At 38.9% G+C, this 22,387-nt stretch overlaps 1 long non-coding RNA gene across 1 annotated transcript in view; it reads left to right on the forward strand.

Moving 5' to 3' along the window:
• The first annotated feature begins 10 nt into the window (after nt 1-10).
• Nucleotides 11-22,387, forward strand: part of LOC129022618 (uncharacterized) — a 95,066-nt gene continuing 72,689 nt past the window's right edge. Inside the window, exon 1 of the long non-coding RNA XR_008496490.2 lies at nt 11-791. This is a non-coding gene — a long non-coding RNA (uncharacterized LOC129022618). The remainder of the gene's footprint in view (nt 792-22,387) is intronic.

Below are 22,387 nucleotides of genomic sequence, written 5' to 3' on the forward strand. Positions count from 1 at the left end.
TTGACCTTCAGGCACCCTCTTGAGTCTTTTACAAGTGAACTTTCTTTCCTGTTTTAAAGCCTTTTAGATAAACTTCCACTCCTGTGCTGAAACTTGCCTTGGTCTTTTTTTCTGCTTTATGCCCCTCAGTCGAATTTTTTCATCTGAGGAGGCAAGAACTGAAGTTGCTGCAGACGCCTGTGGATTCACCACCAGTACATTGGAGTAACCACTGGGAACAATAGGTTGCCTTAGAAGCTTTGCAGGTTGTTTTGTTTTTTTGTTTGTTTTTTTGAGACGGGGTCTCACTTTGTCGCCCAGGCTTGTTGCCCAGGCTGGAGTGCAGTGGCGCAATCTCGGCTGTCTGCAACCTCTGCCTCCCGGGCTCAAGTGATCCTCCCACCTCAGCTTCCCGAGTACCTGGGACTACAGGCATGCACCACCACACCCGGCTAATTTTTATTTTTATTTTGCATTTTTAGTAGAGTTGGGGTTTCACCATGTTCCCAGCTGGTCTTGAACTCTTGAGGTGAAGCAATCAGCCCATTTTAGCATCCCAAAGCGCTGAGATTTCAGACGTGAGCCATCGCACCTAGCCTTGCAAGTTGTTTTTTGTTTAACAGAAAAAGCTATTCAGAAATGTCCAGGACTCTGTTATTTACTCAGCAAGCTTACAAAGCCATCTTTGATTGACTGATTCTTTAACAATGACTATCTGGATGACGCAGGAAGGATGCAGTTCTGGCCTTGGAGAGAAAACTTGCAAGGAAAGGAACATGTTTGAATTTCAGATGTGTTCCTCAATGAATCACGTAAGTTTGCTGTTTATATTCATTAAGGAATATGTTTTAAATGAGGATAAAATTACAACTTTCATACAATATAAAATAAACACGTGTCAGATTTTATTTAACTCAGGAATTAATAAGGTGATAAATAGATGTTGCAAGGAGTTCAAAAGAGAACCACACATTTATGGTTAAATAAGGAATGTGAAATGAATTTACAAACAAACGCAAAACTGGCAAAACTGGTCAATATCCACACAAACCCAATTTGCATTTTCATGGACAGAGATTATTTGCATTCCAATCAATTTTCTCCAAGGTAACTTCTGTGTCTAAAGAGTTGTGAAATAGCCCAGTCAGAGGGAAACAAAGGCACAGATAACCCGGACGGATGAGCTAGACAAAGCATTTCACCTTTTTTCTCTACGTATTTTTTCTTTACCAGGGTGATTTTGGTGCATCTGACACCTTTTCAATGATTAATAAATCAAGATCCAGAAATTAGTGAATAAAATTAAGTATTGGGGGCTGTAGGAGGAAAACATTTCTCTCTACTCTGCATATCTTTTAGCTGGGGCAGACCCCTGTAACAAAAGACTGATTAACGAGGGAAAAACAGACGTTTCATAACATGTATATCTTCTGTATACCTGGGAGAAACTTAGAGAAATGAACAAATCTCAAAGACATGGCTTTGAATTCAGGCTTAAATCCTATCTTCCACTGAAACAAAGACAGAAGAGTGAGGGGAAGGCCAGTTACGGTGAGACGCCCAGGAAAACACAGTAAGCAAAGGTCAAGTTTGCTATGCAGATCTAAGTTGGTGCCTTCTCCACTGAGTCTCTGATGATTTAGTCATCCTTCTCATCCTGGTACAGAGAGGAAGACGCTTACAAATGGAGATTTCCTTTACAGATATAAATTTTTCTTACAAAAGGGTAACTTTTACTCTGTTTTCAGAGCTTCTCCTGTGTCTGCAGTTTCTCAAAATAGCTCAAAATAATCTTTATGCCAAACAGGCATATTTTCATCTCCTACAGGTCAAAGATATTCACATTCAAGAGTTTGGGAATGAAATTCATTTTGGATAATAATATAAAAATCAAGGTTTCTTTTGAGGGCATGGCGTTAACTAATTACAATTTGACACAAAAATGGAACCATCATTCTATTTTCTGTACATGGTCCATGAAATACAATATAAGCATTTGGAATGATTTGAGTCAGTTATCCAACTACCAGCAATCTCCTTGTAACTCACAGATCCCCCTCTATAATAATCACAATGATAATAACAGCAATAATAATAAAAACTGTGACATCTGAGTCTTATTGATCCCTTAACAGGTGCCAGACGCCGTGCTAGGTGTTTTTGCTATAATTTCTTAAATTTAATTTCCGTCATAGCATATACAGTGGATGTAATTATGCTAATTTGTGAAACAGCAGTTCATGCCTTTCTTCCTCTCAGCCCCTCTTTTCAATAAAGTAAAAAAAAATTTAAGCAAACAAGTTTCATTGAATGATCTCGATTATAGTATTTCAAAAGCGTGGTTCAGGGAACTAAACAGCCATCCTTCTTTGGCTATGATTTCCTCAACAACTTGGCTTCTTTCCCCTCAGTTTGAAAAGTTATATATAGCTTTATGTAATCCCTGATGTTTAATTTCTGTGAAATGCTTTAAAAAGCTCACAAGATATAAAACTCTCATTTATTCCCCTTTTTATGAGTGGAAAGACTTGAAGAGGACTTGAATCCTTTGCTTTTACAGAGTTAGGGTCTAGAGCTGTTGACTTCTAGCCATTCAGAGAGAAAACATCTGAAAGAGTTATGCAATGAGATCACAAAGCAAACATTGTCTGGGGAACTAAGATAGTATCTAGACTACACACACTGAAAAGCTAATTTATGTTCACATTTATTTTCTTCTTTGCACTCCTCTCTCTCCTTTCTTCTTCTTTGTCTCTGTTCTCTTTATCCACTTCATATGCTGCAAGAGACATTTAGTACCTGACTACACAAAAAGAAATGTGCTGAGTTTGACTTTCTTTTTTGCATACACTAGGGAACTAATTTTAGCGTATGTTGCATTCTTTTATAAATGACTTTTTTTTGGCTGTCCTATAGTTAAAGTTCTAAATTCTCGCTATCGTGCTGTGCATTTTTATTTCCCTGCTTTGCATTGTGGCAAAAAGAAAGCAAAAAGCACTCACTACACTAGGGGCACCTTCTAAATAAAGACGGCTTTCCCCAGGTCTGACTGTGACTTTCCCCCACCCCACTAATGGAAAGGGTTAGAAAAAGGAAGTAGCATGAGTCACTGCTATTGCCACACACTCAGGAAAACCCCTGCTCCATCTTCCTCTTGTGCTACGATGACTCTTTCTAGCCAAGGTCCTGGGTGACAGGAGCGAAGTTTTCAAAACATACTCATGGGTTTCTGGAGGAATGCAGTGTCGAATTGATTGACAACAAGAATCGAAACAAGGTTAGATACCAAAAAATAGAAATAAAAAATTATTTGACTGAAAAATAGAAGAATGGGTCTGATCCAAACATTCATTTATGAGCTGGTTGTTTGAAAGTGAAAACGTAGTTTCCATTTTTTACGTATACATCCTCGATGATTGTTAGGACTGCTAGACTATCCACTCAAGCCTATCCTACACCCAAATGGCTGAGGTGTGTGTAATATTGTTTCTGTGGGGAAGGTTCAGTTGGCTTTCCCGTTTGGTTACCAGGGACATATTTTCCCATCCTTCACCACGGTTCTAACAGCTGGTGGGGTGATGTTCCTTTAGCCATTTGGCTGGGCAATGAGAATAGGACTTCTGGAGACAAAAATACTTGCCACATAGATAAATCTGGGAAGGAAGAGGGGAAAACCCTGATTTCTGTTGTGGAGGAGAGAAGGTGATTTTGATATGGACAGAAGACAGGGAAATGCTGGGTAGAAGAGGGGGGTTCCCCGGCAAAGTCCCCACCCTCAAGCATTGAGACCCGTGGCCGTAAGCGGGAACAGGCATTATGTGCCCCAAAAGTTGCCTTTTGGCTCGCCATGCCCCTCCATCCTGTACCCATATAAACCCTGAACCCCAGGCTCCAGAAGCAGATGAGCAGATGAGGAGACAAGCAGACAAACAGACAAACAGCGCAGCAGAGAAAGAGAAGAGAAGGAACATCTGAACGCTGAGAGGAGCTCAGCTGGGGGTGGTTGGAGGGGAGTTTGGCGCTGGATGGCCAAACTCCAGGGGAAGATCATCTTCCCACTCCATCCTCCTCCCAGCTCCCCATCCATCCTGCTGAGAGCCACCTCCATCACTCAATAAAACCCCACATTCATCCTTCAAGCCCATGGGTCACCTGATTCTTCTGGGATGCTGAGCAAGAGCTCGGGATACAGAAAGCTGCCATACTGGTCCTCTGCCCTTGCAAAAAGGGGCCGCAGGCACCCACCCCTAGATACGGGGCTGGAGCCCAAAGCACTTGCCCCGGCTCCTACACCTGTCAGTCTGTGTGTTTCCCCTCCCATCAGGGGTTTGAGCAATGGTGACAACTGAAGAGCAGTGGTGTTGACTGAACAGGCGAGCCACACCTCTGTTGCATGTCCTGCGAGGGGGATCAGGAAACTTTCCCGTTTCAATTTGGGGCAACTGCCTGGGTCATTTCTATCACTAGGGATGGGAAAAAGGAGGAGAGGCAGGAGAAAATGTGGGGCAGTGAGAAGTGATGGTCTTGGTGAGGAACAGAATGAAAAGTCATAACCCCTAGGACAGTGAGGACTGGTTTGCTGTCCTCACTTGTGGGTGTCAAGTGGTGTTGCATTGTAATTTTTATTTGTATTTCCCTAATGACGAGCATTTTTTTATGTACTCATTGGCCATTTGGACATATTTGAAGAAGTGTCTATCAAATTGTTTATTTCTTAATTGGGTTGTCTTTTTATTGTGGATCTCTAGGAGTTCTTCATATACTCTGCATTGTATATTCAGTCTTTTATTATATATATGATTTGCACATATATTTTTCCAAATTCTGTGCACTGTCTTTTTGTTTTATTGATTGTGTCCTTAGAAACGGGGTTTTAAATTTCTATGCAATCCAATTTATCTGCTTTTTCTTTTGTTGCTTGTACATTTGGTGTTATATCTGTGTATTAGTCCCTTTTCACACCACTGATAAAGACATACCCATGACCAGGCATGGTAGCTTGCACCTGTAATCCCAGCACTTTGGGAGGCCAAGGTGGGTGGATCATGAGGTCAGGAGTTCAAGACCAGCCTGGCCTAGATGGTGAAACCCCATCTCTACTAAAAATACACACAAACACACAAAATTAGCTGGACATTGTGGTGCATGCCTGTAATCCCAGTTACTTGGGAGGCTGAGGCAGGAGAATAGCTTGAAGCCAGGAGGTGGAGGTTGTAGTGAGCTGAGATTGCACCACTGAATTCCAGCCTGGGCAACAGAGCTAGACTCCATCTCAAAAAAGAAAAAAAAAAAAAAAAAAAAAAAAAAGACATGCCCGAGACTGGGCAATTTACAGAAGAAAGAGGTTTATTGGACTCAAAAGTTCCATGTGGCTAGGGAGGCCTTATAATCATGGCAGAAGGTGAAAGTCACATCTCACATGGTGGCAGACAAGAGAAGAGTGAGAGCCAAGCAAAAGGGGTTTCCCCTTATAGAACCATCAGATCTCATGAGATATATTCACTACCATGAGAACAGTGTGGGGGAAGCTTCCCCCATGATTCAGTTGTCTCCCACTGGGTCCCTCCCACAACACAACAGAATTATGGGAGCTACAATTCAAGATGAGATTTGGCTGGGGACACAGCCAAACAGTATCAGTCTGTAAACCAAAAATAAAATTCTAAGCCCTTAGACCATCTGAACGAACCCCTCCTCTTGGCCAAGGGCATTCCAAAGTTAACCTGAAAAACTAGTTCAGGCCATGATGGGAAGGGAGGGTCAGAAGTGCCTCATTATATATCCTCTTCCCTTTTGGAATTCAGGAAAAACCTTCCAGCATTAACATCAACACAGACCTTAAGTCTTATAAGAAACATTTACCATCTATTCTCTCTGAAGCCTCCTACCTGGAGGTTTCATCTGCATGATAAAACTTTGGTCTCCACCACCACTTATCTTAACCTAGACATTCCATTCTATTAATTTCAGGTCTTTAGATAATAACTTAACTCTTTCAACCAATTGCCAATCAGAATATCTTTAAAATCTACCTATGAGCTGGAAGCCCCGCTTCAAGTTGTCCTGCCTTTCTAGATCGAAACAATGTACATCTTACATGTATTGATTGATGTATTATGTCTCCCTAAAATATATAAAAGAAAGCTGTACTCGACCACCTTGAGCACATGCCATCATGACCTCCTGAGGCTGTGTCACGGGTGCATCCTTAACCTTGGCAAAATAAACTTTCTAAATTGATTGAGACCTGTCTCAGGTACCTTTGGATTCACAAATCTAAGAAACCATTGCCTAACCCAATGTCATGAAGATTTACTCTTATGCTTTCTTCTAAGACTTTTTTTTTTTTGAGATAGAGTCTCACTCTGTCACCCAGGCTGGAGTGCAGTGGCACGGTGTTGGCTCACTGCAACTTCCATCTCCTGGGTTCCAGCAATTCTCCTGCCTCAGTCTCCTGAGTAGCTGGGATTACAGGCACCCACCACCATGCCTGGCTAGTTTTTATATTTTTAGTAGAGACGGGGTTTCACCATGTTGGCCAGGCTGGTCTCGAACTCCTGACCTCAGGTGATCTACCCGCCTTGGCTTCCCAAAGTGCTGAGATTATAGGCATGAGCCACCATGCCTGGCCTCTTCTAAGACTTTTATAGTTTTGCCTCTTATATTTAGGTCTATGGTTGACTTTTATAGTTTTACCCCTTATGTTTAGGTCTATGAATTTTTGTATATGGTGTGAAGTAGGGCTTCAAATTTATTCTTTTACATATGGATATTTAGTTGTCCCAGCACCATTTGTTGAAAATACTACTGTTTCTTCATTAAATTTTCTTGACATCTTTGCTGAAAAATCATTTGACCTATAAATGTAAGAGTTCATTTCTGAATCCAATTCTATTCTGTTGATCTGTATGTCTATGCTTATGCCAGTACTACATTGTCTTAATCGCTGCAGTTTTGTAATAAGTTTTGAAACTGATAAGCCTAAGTCCTACAATTCCAGGTTGTTTTGGTTATTGTGGTTCCTTTGAGTTCTTATACAAATTTTAGGATTGGCTTGTCAATTTCTGAAAAAACATAGCTGAGATTTTGAGAAGGATTGAGTTGAATATGTGGATTAATTTGTGAAATATTGCCACCTTAACACAAGCAAGTCTTCTGATCCATGAACATGAGGTATCTTCCCATTTATTTAGATCTTCTTTAATTTCTTTCAATGATCTTTTACAGATTTTCAGTGTACAAGTCTTTTACTTAAAAAAAAATTATTCCTGAGGTTTTCTTTTATACTTTTGCAAACAAAATTGTTTTTTATTGTATTTTTTATTGTTTATTGCTATTTTATAGAAATAAAATTCATTTCCATATATTGATCTTGTATTCTGCAACCTTATTATGCTTGTTTATTAGATTCTTATAGTTTTTTGGTAGATATTCCTTAGGATTTTATATATACAAGATTACATCATCTGCAAAGAGAAATAATTTTATTTCTTCCTTTGTAATCTGTTAAGTCTGTATTCTTTTTTATGTGCAGCCACTGAAGTCTCTGCCTGGTCTGATTAGCAGTCAGCTAATTATTAGACAGAGATTTTCTTAAATGCTTTGAACCACTAAGTTTCCCAGTCTTTGCTGATGGGATATATGTGTGCTTACCTTTTATTTCTTTCTTTCTGCCTAGCTGCTCTGGCTAGAACTTTCAATACAATGTTGACTAGAAGTGGTGAAAGTAGATATCCTTATCTTGTTCCTGAACTTTCTTTCACCATTAAGCATGATGTTAGCTAGAGGTTTTTCATAGATGGCCCTTATTGGGTTGAGAAACTTCTCTTCTATGCTTAGTTTGCTGTGGGGGTGGGGGTGGATTTCATCAATTGCTTTAAGGAAATCTATTGAGATGATTATGTGGGTTTATCTTTAATTCTACTAATATGGTATATCACATTGATAGATTTCTTATATTGAGCCAACCTTGCATTCTTGGGATAATCTCACTTAGTCATGGTGTATAATCCATTTTATATGTTGTTCAATATGGCCTGCTACACTTTTGTTGAGGATTCTTGCATCTATATTCATAAGAGATATTAGTCTGTTTTTTTTTTCTCTTTCGATATCTATATCTGATTATGTTATTATGGTGATGTGGCCTCCATAGAATTAGTTGGGAAATGTTCCTTTCTCTTCCACCTTTTCAGAAAAGTTTGTGAGTGATCTTCATTCTTTCTAAATTATTCAGTGGAATTCATCATTGAAATCACTTGAGCCTGGATTTTTGTGAGAAGTTTTTGGATTACTAATTCAATCTCTTTACTTATTATAGGTCTATTTGAATATTCAGTTTCTTCTTGAGTCAGTTTTGGTAGTTTGTATCTTTCTAGGAATTTGGCTACCTCATCTAGGTTATTTAATTTGTTAGCACACAATTGTTTGTAGTATTTTCTAATAATCCTTTTATTTCTTTAAACACCCTAATAATGTTCTTTAACATTTCTGATTTTAGTGATTGGAGTGATTTGTATTTCTTATATGGCATGTCTGCTACTGATGAATTATTTTAGTTTTAGTTTTAGTTTATCTGGGAATATCTTACTTTCTCCTTCATTTTTGAAAGACACTTTTGCTTAATATAGAATTCTTGATTGACAATCTTTTTCTTTCAGCACTTTGAATATATTAACTCCCATTTCCTTCTGATCTCAATGGTTTCTGATGAAAAACCAACAGTTAATCTTGCTAAGAATCCTTTGTATGTGGTAAGCCATTTCTCTCTTGCTGCTTTCAAGATTCTTTCTTTGTCTTTGTCTTTTTACAGTCAGATTACAATGTAACTCACTGTGGATCTCTTTGAGTTTATTCTACTTGAATTTATTTAGATTTTTGACTGTGTAATATGTTTGACCAAATTTGGAAAATTTTTGGCCATTATTTTTTCAAATGATATTTCTGTCTTTTTATCAATCTTTTCTTCTCTTGGACTGCCATATGTTGGTATGCTTGATAGTGTCCCACAGGTTTCTGAAGCTTGTTATTTTTTATTTTAATCTTTTTTCTTTCTGGTCCTGGATAATCACAATTGGCCTATCTTCAAGTTCACTGATTCTTTCTTCTATGAGTTCAAATTTGTTGTTAATCCCATCTAGTGATTTTAATTTCAGTTATACTTTTCAACTTCAGAATTTCTATTCTCTTAAAACAATAATTTATGTCTTTTATAGATATTTTTGTTTGATGAGACATTATTCTCACCCTTTGTTTTAATTTTTTAGATGTGGTTTCCTTTAGTTCATTAGATGATTAAAAGTCATTGTTTATTGAGTACTCATGGACATATATATGGCAAAAATAGACACCGGGGACTACTAGAAGAGGAAGGGAGGGAGGGGGACAAGGGTTAAAAAAGAACAACTATTGGGTACTATACTCACTACCTGGGAGTGAGGATTATTCATACCCCAAACCTCAGTATCACACAGTATACCCATGCAACAAACTTGCACATGTACCCAGTGAGTCTAAAATAAAATGTCAAATTATAAAACAAGAAGCAAAATAAAATCTTTGTTTGCTAAATCCAAAGTCTGGACTTTGTCAAGGAGAATTTACTGCTTGTTTTCTTTTGCATGGGACATTCTTTTTTGTGTGTGTATGTGTGTCTCTCTGTTTTTGTTAAAAACTGGACATTTTAAATAATATGTCTATTCAGGAAATCAGATGCTCTCTTCTCCCCAAAGTTTGTCGTTATTGTTGCTATTTTTTCTTACTATTATTATTGTTTGTTTATTCATTTTTTTAGTGACTTTCCTGCACTAATTCTGTAAAGTCTATATTCTTCTTTTACATGCAGCCATTGAAGTCTCTGCCTGGTTAGATTGGTAGTCAGCTAATGATTAGACAGATATTTCCTTACATTCCTTGAACCAATAAGTTTCCCAGTTTTGGGTGATGGGATATATGTGTAGGTTGGGGTATATCTTTAATATTCCTACAGGCAGTTTACACCTTTGCCTTAAACTTTCTTCCTGCTTGTATGTAATCTTAAGGTAAGCCAGAGGTGAGGAATTGGGATCTTCTCAGGTCTTTCCTCTGCGGGTACACAGCCCTGCACATGTGAATGACCTTCTGTATTTGCAGGAATATGTGTTTCTTTCCAAAGTCTCTTATGGACATCTTAATTCCTTGGTTGTTGTGTTTCGGTTGGTTTCCTGTTAGCTCCAACCAGTAACATTGTCTCAGGCAGCTGCAATGTGAAATAATTGCCACCTATTTTTTTTTTTTAAACAAATGCCCTAGGGATAGGGCTGTTGGCACAGAGCAAATTCTGGGTTAGGTCAAATACAGAAAAGCCCTGAGAATGGATATTTTCAGTGAACTGCCACACAGGTCAAGTCTTAACAATTACGAGATTTGGGGGAAGTCTTATATCCATATCCATTTGACCCTTTCCAGTGGCTGCCAGGCTGCTGGTTTTCGTAGCTACCATAGTTGCGAGGCTGTTGGTTTTCAACGTTACCATGGAATTGGGGTGGGGAAGTGGGATTAGATCAAGTTAAAATGCCACAGAATAGCTCACTGGTCTTACCAAGATTCAGCCATTTTTTCCTGACTAAACAGTCCTTGACATTTTGCAATCTTTTAGTTAATTTCCAGAATTCTGAAAAAGTTAATTTTGACAATTTTTGCCACTGATCTCATTGCCACTGATCTCATTGGATGAGCAGATTTTTGATGGTCTTTATTCTACCATTCAAGAAGTACTGTTTTTTTTAGCATATTAAAAGATAAGTTTTTTTAAAAACATAAACCACGATACAAAAATTATAAAAATAGTAAATGAACACACGCCAAAGACTTTATTTAACTCTTTATTTATTGTGGAGCATATTAAGATATTATACATTCAAAAGAGAATTAAACACACATACACACAGAGGGAACTGAGAATGCTGAAATCATTTTACAGGCATATTGGGTTAATACCTACAGCCCAATATCAATTATATTTCACAGGGCCCAATTCACTTTCATTTCTTCAGGCAAGCATCATTTGTGTTATTAGTTTTTGACAATATTGAGAGTAGTGAAGCAGCTGAAAGAGAGTACAAGGCAAAGATACACTAGAAGGATAGATAGACAGAGTCCTGGTAATCTTTTTTCCCCACAGTAAAGTTTTCATAGTTTTTCTTGATAAGGGAATGAAGAGGAGAGTGTAGAGAAAAGCAGTATAACATTTTGAGACCCTGGACATGTGACTAAAACAGTGGAAGAGGACAGAGCAGAGTGCAGCGGTGTTCAAGGTAGCTGTTGCTGGCCTCGCCTTCAGTGATGAATTCTTCTCTATGCCCCACTTCCTCATCTGTAAGGTAAAGATATGGATCAGCTGATTGCTAAGGCTCATCCCATTCCAGCTGTATTCAAATGTGGCCCCCAGACCTGCAGCATCAGTATCACCTGAGAACTTGTTAGAAATTCAGATCCTTAGGCCCCATCCCAGTTTTACTGAATCAGAAACTCCAGGGTAGATCCCAGCAAGCTCTCTAAGTGATTTTGATGCAGCTGAATTTTGAGAACCATTGCATATCAATTTTCTACGAGATGGAACTTTGATATTGATATGATATGGTTTGGCTGTGTTCCCACTCAAATCTCACCTTGAATTGTAATAACCCCTGCCAGGTGCCAGGTGGAGATAATTGAATCATAGGGCCGGTTTCCCTCCTACTGTGCTTGTGGTAGTGAATAAGTCTCACGAGATCTGATGGTTTTATAAATGGGAGTTCCCCTGCACAAGCTGTCTTGCCTGTTGCCGTGTAAAATGTGACTTTGCTCCTCACTGGCCTTCCACCATGATTGTGAGGCCTTTCTAGCCATGTGGAACTGTGAGTCAATTAAACCTCTTTCCTTTATAAATTACCCAGTGTCATGTATGTCTTTATTAGCAGCGTGAGAATAGACTAATACAGATATAAAGGAAACTCATTAGCTATCGTGACAGCGTATTTAGAATTTTCTCCTAAACTTTGAAAGCATCAATTATTTCTTTGTGTAAAAGGAGAAAGTCAGTTTGTTTAAAGCTCTTTTTATTTTTTATATAAAAAAAGGAGTTCAGTGGGGCACAGTGGCTCACGCCTGTAATCCCAGCACTTTGGGAGGCCGAGACGGGTGGATCATGAGGTCAGGAGATTGAGACCATCTTGGCTAACACAGTGAAACCCCGTCTCTACTAAAAATACAAAAAATTAGCCAGGCGTGGTGGTGGGTGCCTGTAGTCCCAGCTACTCAGGAGGCTGAGGCAGGAGAATGGTGTGAACCCAGGTGGTGGAGCTTGCAGTGAGCCGAGATCGTGCCACTGCACTCCAGCCTGGGCAAAAGAGTGAGACTCCGTCTCAAAAAAAAAAAAAAAAGAGCTCATTTCTGCTTACTCAGAATTCATTATAGAGAGTAGCTTATCATTGCTCTATGTCCATTTGTTGTAGGCAAAACCTCAATTCAATTTATTTTAACATAACCAGTCCAAAGAAAGGTCAGAGAGGTATTTTTTGTAGCTTTGAGTTTCATATATTTTATATAGTTAGAAACTTCTCTCCTAGTTATCATAGTGGGGAAGGGTGAGGTCAGACTTCTGAAGTCTTGTGCTGGAAAGTTTTTGGTATTTCTCTTCACTCACAAAGGCAGTGATTACAGGATACTATGGGCTGTGCTTGGAAAACTTCTGTATAAACAGTCCTTGGGTTGGGCGCTTCTCTGCTTACTTATGATGAGCTATTCTGTTTGTTTGGTACACAGTAGACTGGTCCTGTTTGCCACTATCATTTCCTTACGGTTTACAGCTATGGTGCACCATTTAAAATGATGGTTTTCAATATCCTAATTGTATTATGTGTCCTTTGTACATCCTCAGCATGATGCTCTTTCCAGCGTTTTCTACAGTAGCTGTTCTCTGCTCAACCCCATCTAATCGACTGGTGCAAAGGTGATCATTGTTTCTAACTGGATGCCCTGGCCAGCTTTGAAAACCCTCTTAGCAATGACTTATATTTAAGCATAGGTCACTGATTACATTGGTCAAAGTAATATCTATGAAGTTAAGAACAATGAGACTTCAGAACTAGTAGTCAAAAACCTCACTGTTCACAATGTAGGGAAGTTTCTCCAGCAGGTGTTAATAGGTTTACTACAAAGAAAGCATTATGTCTGTGGTCAAATCTCTCAAAGACTTCTGATGTACATTCGTATCAAACGCTCTGAGAGTCTTATAGTAAAGAAACATCTAACTGTGTTTAACTCACATTTTCAAACTTATTTGAGCATGAAACATTTTTATCACTGGCATATCAATCACATCCAGTTTGGGAAAGGCAAGTGTAGAATATTTGAGATGATCTTTAGAACTTGTTAAAAGGAGAGTTTCTTAAAAATCCAGGAGTGTGGTGCGATGCTGAGTCCTCAAAGCCTCCCTGTGTTTCCATAACAGAGATAAAATAAGACTAGATATTTCACAGAATCCTGTTTTACTCATCTAGTGATCAAAAGAGGTAAATTATGTGAGGGACCGTCCTATGCAACAAAGGATCAACATAAATGTGAGTTATTCAGTGATTACGGTAACTGAGTTGACTGCAGCTTTGTTACTCAAAATGTGGCCTATGAAAGCAGAGCATTGGAATCACCTGAGTGCCTGCTAGAAATGCAGAGTCTCAGGCCCTAATCCAGACTTATTTTATTTAAGGCTGCATTGTAGCAAAATGTGATTCCGAGGCATGTTAAAGTTTGAAAAGCATTGATTACAGCCTCTTGTACTCTTCCTCTTCCTGACATATCTTAGGTTCATTTCTTCTACCTCCTTTCGTTGCCTACCCCATCTGGAATTCTTTGCAATAATTCTCTTCCTGGAAATTCATAATCTTTACCATTCACTTCCATTGAAATTTTGTTCCTCTTTTCCTTCCCTGAGTTCTAATATTATATGTGTGTGTTTTTTTTTAATGTCAATAGTATGCCTGGACCTGGGAAATTTCTCAGAAGACCACAGTAAACTTTATAAAATTTTAAAAATTCCATAAATTGTTCAACACTGTTGTTTTCTGCTGCTATAACAGAATGGATAATTTATAAAGAAAGGTTTATTTAGATCATGGTTCTGGAGGTTAGGAAGTCCCAATGGCACTGGCATCTGGCGAGTGGCATCCCATAGTGGAAGGGTGGAAGGTGGGATTGAGCCCATGAGACAGAGACAGAAATAGAGGCTGAACTTAAGCTTTTATCAGAAGCCCACTCTTGTGATAATTAACCCACTTCCAATATACTGGCATTAATCCATTCATGAGGGCAGAGCCCTTATATTTTTTTATAGTGTTAACTTCTTAAATAAAGGTTCCACCTTCCAATACCCTTACAATGGCAATTAAATTTCAACATGAGTTTTTGTGGGGACATTCAAAACATAGCAACTGTCAATTAATTTTCCAAAGTCAGTCTCTCTAGGTCTTTCTTTAGTTATAGGAAAGGACAAGGTATGGGGCTGGGTGTGTTAACAATCCCTTTCCATTTAATAAAGGTTGCTAAGAGTTAAAAATCTAAGTTCTGCCTATACAAAAAATAACATTCATTATCACAATAGTTTAATTTCAGATGAGACTGGGCATGTGCAGAGTGGTATGGCCGTAGACACACAATAGTTGCAGAAGTCAGACTGTCAGAACCATATAGTGAGAGCCATAATGAGCACCAAAAAGCCCATGTATAGATTTCTCTAGCAAAGACGCTTCCTTAATGGCGCCACTGCTCCAGGATGGGGTTGAGGTGTTGCTGGGCATTGGTAGCCACATTGCTTGTAAAGAGACTGTACTTGCTCCTTCCAGTCTCCCTATGATAAAGTTTTAAGAATATCATAATGAGAATTTTTAGGCTACATATAGATTTTTCCACTGTAGGCAGATGAAATCACATATTCTGGTTAGACATTAGATAAAGCTTCTGAGATTTGGACATGCCTTCATTAGACAAATGAATGTAATTTTTGATGATCTAATACTCTGCATGTTTCCGGAGGAAGCAGTTAAAGACAAATTTAAATTCTGACAAAGATTTATTCAGCTTGTTCTTTGGTGGGGAAAGGGAGCTGAATAGTAAAATGTCAACTATTCAAAACTCCTAATTTTCCTTGTTCCAAGTAAATAACGAGTTTCTAGATAACAGAATTTTAAAAAACTTCCCGTAAGTTTTCCCTTCTTCAGTACTCTTACAAATGTCTATGCATGCCAGTAAATAATGTAATCTTAACACATTAAAGGATGAATCATGTAAAAGGGAAGTGAAAATGACAAATATGGGAAAAAATGTGATACAAAGAAGTGCATTATGTGTTTAGTCGAGAAACCGTGAAAACTTCTGTGAAAAAGCTAAGTGCATGAGGTCACTAACTCAACATTTTAAATCCCTCAGTGCTGAATTTTCATGGTTTGCAAGCAATCTGAAGGGCATTCAGGCTTCTAGGAAGAAGTTTTGCAACTTTGAATTTTTGCCTGTCTCTTGGCCTTAATACAGCAATTTAAAAATAAAGTATCAAGGGATACTCAGCCTGCCTCTAAATTGAGGAATAATATTCTGCCTTTACAAGCCTGTGACATCACGTATCTTCTTACTTTACAAAAGCTCAAATTCATTGAACATTAAGATATTAAGAACCTAGTCATGCACAGAAAACAGGAGTTTTTTTAGTTTTCCAAAGTGATTGGCTCTGAAATTCTAGAACAGTGTTGTCCAAAACAACTTTCTGTAATAGGCCAGGTGTGGTGGCTCATGCTTGTAATCCCAGCACTTTGGGAGGCCAAGGTGGGTGGATCACCTGAGGTCAGGAGCTGGAGACCAGCCTGGCCAACATGGGAAACCCCATCTCTACTAAAAATACAAAAATTAGCTGGGGTTGGTGGTGCATCCCTGTAGTTCTAACTATTCGGGAGGCTGAAGCAGGAGAATCGGTTGAACTCGGGAGGCAGAGGTTGCAGTGAGCCGAGATTATGAAACTCCACTCCAGCCTGGGCAACAGAGTGAGACTCTGTCTCTGAAAAAAAAACAACTTTCTGTAATGATAAACATTTTCTATGTATATGCTGTCTAATGTGGTGGCCACTACTAAATGAATATTTAATTTTTTTAAACTTCAATTAATTAAAATTTAAGTTTAAATAGCTACATGTGGCCAGTGGCTACAGGGTTGGATAATGCAACCCTAGGAATATTTTCTTTACGGTGTTAACATATAATTTAAAGCATTATTTTTATGTCTTAATACTATTTTCTAGTTTATGTATATAGAAAAAAACCTTTAATACCTTAGATGAGAACAAAGTTTTAGTGCCATTCCTTAGAGATTAGTTTCTTGGAAATAATGACATAAGTGGTCCATTAGATGATGTTATATGAGTCATAAAAATGCTTGATATGAAGTCCAAAATATCCTCATACATGTGGTCTGTGAGGCAGGCTTGTATATAGAAAAAAGGTGGAGGAAATTATGAACACAGGGAAGGAGGTAAAATCATTGCTGGTGCCATATGTCTGGATCTTCTGTTTTCTTCTATTGTGATTTATGTTCTTTTTAAATGACTTTACTGAGCCCTTTGATTTATTTTGTGATAAAGATTAAATATTTTATCCTTTTCTGATGTTTAAAATCTGAGATTAGTCTAAATAAGGTGACCCATTTTTTTGAGGCACACACTGCCCACCTGTCATCATACCACTGGCAAAGCCTTTAGATAATGAACTAGTACATGTGATAGCCTCCAAAATGCTCCCTTTGAGCTCTTTCTTTATTTTTAAATGTCTTGCTAATGGAGTTTCTTAAAACTGTTTTTTTCTTGGAGTATTTCTTTCAGGGTTGGTTTATATACCACACAGGAAACCAGTTTCATTACTTGATAATTGTGCTTTGGTTATGGAACCAATTTTTTGAATGGGCTGGACATAGGAGGCCAAGTAGAAGTCAGCCTTGTTCTTTCAAACCCCCTCTCGGATTTCTCTTTCCTCTCTATGGATAAATTTGTCTTAAAGATCCCATTTTCAGGTATTAAAAAGTCCAGCCCGTGGGAAAACAATATTCACATGTAAAATAATGAAGCTGGATCTTTACCTAACATCATATATAAAAATTAACTCAAGGTATATCAAAGATCCATTTGTAAAACCTAAAATTATATAAATCTTAGAAAAAACACAGGGCAAAAGCTTCACAACATTGGATTTGAAAATGATCTTTTGGTGGCTATTATACCAAAGGCAAAGTCCATAAAAGAAGAAATAAACAAATTGGGCTTCATGAAAAATTTTAAAATTGGACATCAAAGAAAATATCAACTGGCTAAAAAGACAACCCACAGAATGGGAGAAAACATTTGCAACTGACAGAAGGGGTTGATTAGTATCCAGAATATATAGAGAACTCCTAAAACTGAACAACAACAAATGACCTGATTCAAATGGGCAAAGAACTTGAATAGGCATTTCTTCAAAGAAGATGTATAAATGGTCAATAAGCATGTGAAAAGATGTTCAACATTACCAGTCACTGGAGAGATACAAATCAAAACTAAAAGGAGATACCACTTGACACTCATTGGGATGGCTACTATTTAAAACAACACAGAAAATAACAAGTGTTGGTGAGGATGTAGAGAAATTAGAACGCTTGTGCACTATTGGTAGGAATGCAAAATTGTGCACTATTGTGGAAAATGGTATGGTGGATCCTCAAAAAATTAAAAAATAGAATTACCATATGATCCAGTAATTATGCTTCTGAGTATACACCCAAAGAATTGAAAATGGTACACCCATGATTATAGCAGCATTATATTCACAATAGCTAGTATGTAGAAGCAGCACAATTATCTATTGATTGATGGCTAGACAGGCAAAATGTGGTAAATACATACAAGGAATATTACTCAGCCTTAAAAAGGAAAGAAATTCTGAAATATGCTACAACATGGATGAACTTGAGGATATTATGTTAAATGAAATAAACCAGTCAGAAAAAGACAAATATTGTTTGATTCTACTTATATGAGGCACTTCGGGTAGGCAAACTGATAGAGACAGTAGAGTGGTGTTCCCCAAGGGCAGCGGGGAGAGGAAAATGGAGAGTTAGTGGTTTATGTGTACAGAATTTTAGTTTTACTGAAGAGTTATGGAGATCGATGGTGATAATTGTTGTACAACATTATAAATGTACTTAATACCACTGAACATATACTTAAAATGACTAAGACGGTAAATTTTAAGTTATATGTATTTTAACACAATTTAAAAAATTGGAAACAAGAAGTCCCACCTAGGGTAACATCAAACTTTCAATCACTTGTCCAATTTAAACCTTCTCCCATGCCCCACACCTCAGGTGCCTGGGTCTTGGAAGCCTACAGTGGGGAAGGGGTGTTGCGGTCAGCTTCTCTGGTCCTCCTGAACACCTTTTCTCTCACCCACAGTTCCTCACGCCTCTAGGGTAGAATGCAGGAGAGTGGGAAGACTAGAGACATAGCACAGTCTTAGTTGGCTGGCACTGTTACAACTGGCTATTTCCAGCCCTCTGAGAGGCAGATGCCCAAAGGCACCCTCCACACTTTCTCTCATGAAGTGGTTTCTGAAAATGCCCAAAGGGTCCTCTCACTACCTTGTTCTCTGGCTTTGAGTATGAAAGACTTGGTTGTGAAGTAAGCTATGTGATCAGATGACTGCTTATGAGCCTTGCTCAGCAACCTCATCTGATCGGATCCCATAGCCTCTCCTTTAGGGGTTGCTTTGCCCTGTCAGGCAGATGCCTTCTATATGGCCAAGTCTTCCCAAGATGGTTACCTTCCATAGTCTCCATTTAACCCATAGAGCACTCAGCACCTGGCCTCAGACAGTGTATGAAGGTGTAGGCCGCTTCTCTTCACTTTGCTTAGAAGGGAGCTCTAGCCGGCCTCTCATTAGACTTTGTCAGATGAGAATCAGGCACCTGTCCTGTGTCCCTGTAAGTCCAGGAAACTCTAGTTCCTCTCAGGGCCCATGCTGTTGCTGGTACCCAGAACCTGCTCCAATTTAGCTGGCACCAGCTGGCTAGGGGTGGGGGACGATGGGAAGGGTGTGGTAGTGGTAAGCTGTCTTACTCCCTTCCTGCCAGACACCCCAGTCTCTATAAGCAGTTATTCTGAAGACTCTCATTTGGCATGCACTATGGACTGAACGTGTGTCCCCCGCCCCGCCTAAATTCATATGCTGAAACTGTAATCCCTAAGATGATGGTATTAGGAGGTGGAGACTTCAGGGGGTAATTAGGTGGAGCCCTCATGATGGGACTGGTGTCCTTTTAAGAGACATGAGAGAGCTTGCTTCCTCTCTCCACCACGTGAGGACATAAACAAGAACTGATTCAGCCTGCACCTGGGTCTTCACTTCCAGCCTCCAAAACTGTGGGAAATAAATTTCTGTTGCCTAAGCCACTCAGCCTATGACATTTTTGTTATGGCAGTCTGAACTAACTAAGGCAATATGAGAATGGGAGAGAAGCGCTCCAGCTACTCTCCCAGGGGTAGATGGGACAAACATACAAAGAAATCCCTATTAATCTTTGTACTCCTCCTGAATGGAAACTGAAGGAAGGTGAAGTAGATGAGGTTCAAGTCACCTCTTAGCAAATCATGGACAGATATTCTAATACTCTCTTTAGGTTTTGAAATATGGTGCACCATGATAATTCCACCGAAATAATTAATTGTCTCTGGTTGGAGAAACCTCAAAATTGTGAGATACATGACTTAGAAAGAACAAGGAATATAAATACATTTAAAATATTTTTTCTAACCCTCCGTACTAAAATGCAAATAAAACCAATATTCATCTTCTCTTAAGCATGAATCACCTCAGAATAGCCCACGATGTACACTAACGTGTGGACATACCTTCATGGGATTTAAATATATTTATCTTTCAATTCTAGAATTAAGATGATTTTGGAAAATGGATAAAGAGACATTGAAATGTGGAAAAGTTGAACTCTAATGCACTCATGTAAAAGAGTTGATTTCCTCTTTTTGTCAATATCCCACCTGCTTTGCCCCTGCAACCCTCTGCATTCCTTGCTCCTGCCACACATGGAGGCACAGATACATGCTCTCTCACACACACAAACACACACACAAACACACAAACACATAGACACACACAGATATACATACACACAGACACACATACAGACATACACAGACATACACACACACAGACACACACATACAGACACACATACAGACACATACACACAGAAACACACACAGACACACACACACAGACACATGCAAACACACATACAGACACAGACACACACAGACACAGACACACACACAGACACATACAGACACACATACAGACACAGACACAGACACACACAGACACATACAGACACAGACACAGACACAAATACAGACACTACAGACACACATACAGACATATACAGACACACATGCAGACACGGACACAGACACACACACAGACACACACACACAGACACTGCAGACACACAGACATATACAGACACACACACAGACACATACAGACACAGACACATACAGACACACATACACAGGCACACACAGACACAGACACACACATACATACACACAGACACAGACACAGAGACACACAGACACATATAGAGACACACAGACACACACGCACACACAAGCAGAGACACAGCAGACACACAGACATATACAGACACACACGCAGACACATACAGACACAGACACATACAGACACACACACATACACAGGCACACACAGACACAGACACACACACAGACACACAGACATACATAGACACACACAGACACATATGAGACACACAGACACATGCACACACAGACACACACACAGACATATACACAGACACACATACGGACACACATACAGACACACAGACACACAGACATATACACAGACACACATACAGACACACATACAGACACACAGACACACATACGGACACACATACAGACACACAGACACACAGACATATACACAGACACACATACGGACACACATACAGACACACAGACACACAGACACACGCAGGCACACACATACACACACATACACACAGACACACAGACACATCAGGCACACATGCAGACATGTACACACAGATATATACACAGACACACGCAGACACACACACACAGACACACACAGATACACACAGAGACACACACACACAGACACTTAAACACACCTGTGTATGGGAAAACAAGCCCTTAGTCTTTCCGCTTCCTATTTGTCCCCTGACTCTTCTTCTACACCGTATACTCCATTTCAATCTTCCAATGCCATTTACCATGTTCTGGATCTCCCATGCCTTGTAAATCCTGACAACATTTGTGTGTCTTTTGTCCTAGGCCTTTGGGCTTCACTTTCTACTCACTGCCAAGAAAAAGTAATTCCTGATAGTGTTCTTGGTGGGGGTAAAAAGACATTCTTATGTGATATCTCTCAGGCACCAAATGTACACCTGACAGGCAAATGGCCTTTGGAAATTTACTGTGTGAATCCACAAGATTGCCTCTAATGACCATAGAAGAGGTACTTAGGGAATAACCATAAAGAGGTACTTAGGGATTGACCATAGAAGAGGTACTTAGGGAATAACCATAAAGAGGTACTTAGGGATTGACCATAGAAGAGGTACTTAGGGACTGATCATAGAAGAAGTACTTAGGGAATGTCAGGACCTTCTTTGCTCTCTTCAGTTCACACCACATAGACGAGCCTATAAAGAATTCCTTCTAGGAGGTTATTTGACATCTATTGAATTGGTTTTGGGGGCTCAGCCAAAAATAAGATAACGGAAAAATTTTATTTCATACCCTATTATATAGTAGATATTGTCCAGATTTAATATATGATGTTTCTATTCTTTGCAAGTAGAATTATTTATCAGTAAGTCCTAAGTGGCTTTTTAAAAATGACTAGAGTTTTATGGAGACTAAAGCTTTCACACAAGTTTAATTTTAAAGCTTTTCATTGTTTTCCTTGTCTTCATTAGTCTTTAAGCAGCAAGTTCTCATTATAAAATAAACCATGCAAAGCGTGTAATATACAAGACACTCTTCCCACTCCCTTGCAGCCGGAGGCGTCCATGAACTTAGTAAAGATTGTTTTAGCAGAAATGCAAAAAGAGTCCATTTTTGGCCTTTGGCTGCAAAAAAGTCCCTTGAATCCTCCCAATTTTTGTTCAGCACTTTCATTGGTTAATTCCTACTCATTAAAAAAAATTACTTGAGGTAAGACTGCTATACAAAAAGCCATACATAATTAATGTGTACAACTTAATGAGTTTGGAGATTAGTATATACCCATGAAACCATCACCACAATCT

This window comes from Pongo pygmaeus, chromosome 22 (genome assembly GCF_028885625.2).
Source record: "Pongo pygmaeus isolate AG05252 chromosome 22, NHGRI_mPonPyg2-v2.0_pri, whole genome shotgun sequence".
NCBI classification, from domain to species: domain Eukaryota; kingdom Metazoa; phylum Chordata; class Mammalia; order Primates; family Hominidae; genus Pongo; species Pongo pygmaeus.